The sequence below is a fragment of the Hevea brasiliensis genome, unplaced genomic scaffold (assembly GCF_030052815.1).
Source record: "Hevea brasiliensis isolate MT/VB/25A 57/8 unplaced genomic scaffold, ASM3005281v1 Scaf682, whole genome shotgun sequence".
NCBI classification, from domain to species: Eukaryota; Viridiplantae; Streptophyta; class Magnoliopsida; order Malpighiales; family Euphorbiaceae; genus Hevea; species Hevea brasiliensis.
The window spans coordinates 1-5,409 of NW_026615231.1; the positions used below are offsets into that span (position 1 = coordinate 1).

Sequence of the window (5,409 nt, forward strand, 5' to 3'; positions counted from 1 at the left end):
TTCAAGAAATACTTACTTCACTCTGCATAACACAATATCTTAGATAGGTTAGGTGTATAAAGCATACATCATTCATGCGTCACCTCTCTTTATCAAATACCTCACACATATTATCTAAGCATCACACTTATCTATGCTCATTTATTTTATATTCTTGACCCTTCATATTTCTATATATTTTAATTATGTTTATTTTTTAATACATTCAAAAAGGCTTTTGGGTGCACAAAATCCCAGGCAACACGAGCTCTATAAGTAAGTTTTATGAAAAACAGCTGTGTTTTGGGATGTTAGGCTCGTAGATAGTGGTGGTTGATGGCATATGATGAGGGAATGGTGGTACTGAGAGTTGAAGAATGATGATGGAGGGTATAGTAGCTAGGTGATTTTAGCAGTTATTAATTAAGTTGGCGGCAACGTAGTTGTTGAGGGGGTGAGATAGCAAAAGTAAGTTAAAAATGATAGGATGAAGAAAAATTTTGTGTAGTATTGCCAATCGAAGAAACTAGCCACAGTTTTACGGGATAATCATATGAAGTATATGAGCTGATGCTTGTTCTAGCTAGGCAAGTTGTGGAGTCTGCAATAAAGCATGAGAAATTCTGTAGGCATGATGTGGTAACTCATAAAATTCATTACAAGAAATTAAAAAAATATCTACGAAAATTACCGACTAAATATACTTAAATTTCATAGGTAATCAGTGATTACCGACGAATTACCGATGAAATTTTTTCGTCCACAAATGCTAGCGTAGATAATTTTTACCTATGAAAAAATATTGTCGCTAAATTTACTGATGAATTATTTCGTAGGTAAATTTAAATTTTTTATAGGTAATTTCGTAGGAGATTTTACTCTTGTAAATTACCAACTATTTACTGACAAAATTTTTCATTGGTAATAACTGACGAAAATAAATTTTCGTAGCTAATTTTTATTTAATATTTTTTAATTTAGTCTTTAATTTTTAATTTTTTTAATTTAAATTAACTTTTAAATTTAATTTAATTTAATTTAAAATTTTCAAATTAATTTTTTAATTTTTTTAATTTTTAATTTTAAAATTAAATATTAATTATTAATTATTTTAATTTATAATTTTTTAAGATTTAATTGACTTAAAAAAAATTATTAGTGGAGCCCAAAGTAGGCCCCATATATGTGATAATGTCACAATTACTCTATTTTGGAGAGTAGTTTTCATTTTATAGACAAACTCACTATCCTCCGATCTATTCTCAAACGATGTGGGAATTTCATATTTTTTGTGATTTACCGACGAATTACCGACTAAATATAGTTCGTTGGTAATTCCCAACAAAAAATTTTTTGTAGGTATTTTTTAAAATTTTATTTTCTATTTTCTCTTTAATATTTCCTATGAAAACCGTTTCGTTGGTAATTACACATGAAAATAATTTGTAGTTAAAATTTTTTAAGTTTTTTAAAATTTTTTTTCCTATTTTCTTTTTAATATTACTTACGAAAAGTATTTCATTGTTAATTACCGATTTCGTAGGTAAATTTTTTTTATTTGTTTAGAATTTTTTTTCTCTATTTTCTCCAAAATATTATCTATGAAAAGTTTTTCTTTGGTAATTACCGATGACAAATTTTTTGTAGGTATTTTTTTGTATTTTATTTTCTATTTTCTCCTTAATATTACTTATTTAAAGCGGTATGTTGGTAATTACCGACGAAAACCATTCGTAGCTAACATTTTTTGAGCTTTTAAAAAAATTTTTTTCCTATTTTCTTCTTAATATTACCTACGAAATGGATTTCGTTAGTAATTACCGACGAAATAGTTTTCGTAGGTAAAATGTTTTTAGTTTATTAGAATTTTTTTTCTCTATTTTCTTCTAAATATTACCTATGAAATACGAAAAGTTTTTCGTTGATAATTACCGATGAAAAAGTTTTTGTAAGTAAAATTTTTTCAATTTTTTAGAATTTTTCCCTATTTTCTCCTTAATATTACTTACGAAAAGTTTTTTGTTGGTCATTACTGACGAAAAATTTTTTTTATTTTTTTTTTAGTTTTTTAGAAATTTTCTTCTCTATTTTTTCTTAATATTACCCATAAAAAAATTTTCGTTGGTAATTACAGACGAAAAATTTTTCGCAGGTATATATTTTTTAGTTTTTTAGAAATTTTCTTTTCTATTTTTTCTTAATATTACCTATGAAAAGTTTTTTGTTGGTAATTACCAACGACATATTTTTCGTAGGTATTTTTTTTTTTTAATTTTATTTTCTATTTTCTCCTTAATATTACCTACGAAAAGCATTTCGTTGATAATTACCGATGAAAAAAATTCGTAGCTAAAATTTTTTTAAGCTTTTTAGATTTTTTCTTCTTTATTTTCTTCTTAATATTATTTACGAAAAGCATTTCGTTGGTAATTACCGACGAAAAAAATTCGTAGGTAAAATTTTTTAGCTTTTTAGAAATTTTCTTCTCTATTTTTTTCTTAATATTACCTACAAAAAACTTTTTGTTGGTAATTACCGATGAAAAATTTTTCATAGGTATTTTTTTAAAATTTTTATTTTCTATTTTTTTCTTACTATTACTTATGAAAAACGTTTCGTTGGTAATTACCGACGAAACATTTAGTCATTATTTTTATTATTTGGTAGCTAATTTTATCGTTAATGTTAGGCACCATTTTTACCTATGAAATTACATCGTCGGTAAAGTTTTGGTCGGTAATTAGTCGGTAATTTCGTCAGTAAAAATTATTTTAAATTTTATTTCTCTTTTTTGTCGATAAAGCGTCGGTAATTCGTCGATAAATTATGTAACAACCCAGAAAATTAAAAAAAAAAAATTTAAAAATGGGATTGGCGTGTGACAAGGGGTTTCCATCACAAAGCCTTAAAAAAAAAAAAAAAATCAAAATCAAAAACGGGAGGAGGAAGCGCCCCCCCCCCCCCCATTTTTTTCTCTCCCTTTCCTTCCCTCTCTTCTTCTTCTTCCTTTCTCCGGTGACCGACCGGCGACGCCCCAAGCAGCTCCCCACCGCCGGCGACCCTCCGGCGACCACCAGACCACCGAACGGCGGCAAGAGAGAGAGAGAGAGAAAACGCGCCACGATGGCGCGCTTTCCGCGCGATTCAAGCTTCATCCGACTTCCGATCGAGGCGATTCCGGTGGCGTTGGAAAGCTTGTTCCGAGAGCTTTCTTTTGATACCAATTTTGAAGCAAATGGAGGTCGGATGAGTGAGATCTGGAGGAGAGACAGTTCGGGTTTTTCAAACTTTTTCGTTAGATCTCTGACGATCCAACCGTTGGATCGACGATCCGAGACCACATATGGACTGAGGAAGAGGAGAGGAACATGGTGGTATGATCAGACCGGCAAATGTCGCCAGCGACGGCGGCCACCGTCTTGTGATGTGCGTGATGGGCTCCGATGAGCTATGGAGATGGTTCAACTTCGAGGCTTCCTCATAAATTTTGGAATTTTGAGACACAGATAAACTTCGGTAAGACAATTTTCATTATTTCTCTGTCAGGAGCATAAATACGTTGTTTCTTAAACAGAAAATTAGAGAAAATTTTAAGAAAAATATATGATGAAAGTAAAATTATTTGGAGATATTCTATGGTGTTTGTAGAATATTTTTGAAAAATATAGATAGATTTTAGTTAGATTTTAGCATATGGGCATATAAGATTATTTGAAATTAAGATAATTAAATTTTATATAATTGGTTGAAGCTTGAGGATGGAAGTTTAAATATGTAAATATTTAATTGGGTTGGATTAAGAATACGTTAGATGTTGGAAACTTATGGAATCGAGTAAAATTCTTGAATAAAATAATCATGGGTGATTAGAAAATTATAATTCATTTTGCAATAGCCTTATAATATTATTAAAGACCGCGGGGCAAAATTTTAAAATAATTCGTGCTTGTTTGTGTGGGTTTTTGAAAAATATCAATTATAAAGAATAAAACGTAATTTTTAATAGTTTGAGTATAGTCGATTTGGAGGGCCGGGAGGGGCCATGTGATATTAATGAGATGTGATTGTGGAAATTGAGAATTTAGAAGTGTTATTTGAGCCTCTTTGCAAAGTTGGGTAGGTCCTGGTATAGGGAAACTCACGATTTTCTGCATGAATTAGGTCGCCTATTGCCTCTTTAGAGTTTTATTTTGAGTTAGTACTAATAAATTTATAATTTAATTATTAGGTGATCGAGATCAACTATTTTCCTGCATCCAGCAGCCACAATAGTCGACGGTGTACTGTGAGTAAAATATTAATTTTAATTGTAATTTCGATATTATTATATGTTCAAGCATGCCCATGCATCACTTATATGCATATATTTATGTAGTTAAACTCTAGGCACGATTTATGTTGCATTCATAACTGTTGATGTGCCATGGATGTTGTTGTGGTAATTTGGAGCAGTGTGCGTGCGTTGGCGTGCGTGTGATGTGGTGTGGACTATGGATAGGACGGGGTAGTCACGGCTTGAGTAATTCGCTGGGACCCTCGATTTGGTTATTAAGTGGAAGTCCGAGCTTGAGTAATTCGCTGGCACCAGGTTGGATTTAAGAGAGCTGTATAGGGGATCAGCTCCCATATGTTATGATTGATACTACAGGGTGTGTGAGTGCTCCAAATTACCTTTTTGATGTTATGATGTGAAAATGATGTTGATGTTGCATTTCACTCTACAGGGTGCATTAGTTTTAGATAGTTATAGAGATTATGGTTAAAATTGATATTTTACTCTCTGAGTCGACGCCACTCCGATCACCATATTTTTCCAGGCTACAGGAGGAGACATTTTTCAGAATAACCTGTCCCTTTCCTCTCAGGTTATGAAAAGATTACTTAATTGTATTATTATTCTCTAAATTTGTAATTTAGGACTCCGCATGTGCTAGTAGTAGCATTAAGCCTATCAGAGACTGTATGAATTCAAGTTTTCATATTAATAAATGAAAAGAAAAAAATTTTATGAGTTTTAAATGGTTATAAATGAGGCAATAGGGTTGAGCTGGCTCCTTATTTTAGTTTTCAAAAGTTCTGGCTAAGTTGGCCCAAAATGAAATTATAACAGCTTTAATTTAAATTATCTTATATGCATATTGGGTCTAAATTGTGGGCTCAGTTATGGATTTGAGGAATAGTTAGGCTTACTACGCCTCGGGCTTTAAGTTGGCCTGTGTCCTAGTGCTTGGTCCTACCATAGGTTGGGTCGTGACAAAGTTGGTATCAGAGCTTAGGCTCTAGATTCATGGGAAAGAATATACTTGGGAGTGTAAAAGGAGTCTTGTTAGGATGTTACATGCGGAGTATAGGATTCTGTTTTGTCTTTTTCTGTAATTCTTTGTTTCTAGATTCTGCGTTATACCTCAGGAAATATAAAAGTGCCTCAAT

General features: G+C 31.5%; 1 long non-coding RNA gene across 1 annotated transcript; it reads left to right on the plus strand.

The window, feature by feature from the left end:
• Positions 1 to 4,152: 4,152 nt before the first annotated feature.
• Positions 4,153 to 4,990, plus strand: LOC131177638 (uncharacterized). The gene is made up of 2 exons (XR_009147014.1): positions 4,153 to 4,264; positions 4,797 to 4,990. It is a non-coding gene; the product is annotated as an uncharacterized LOC131177638 (long non-coding RNA).
• The last annotated feature ends 419 nt before the right edge of the window (positions 4,991 to 5,409 follow it).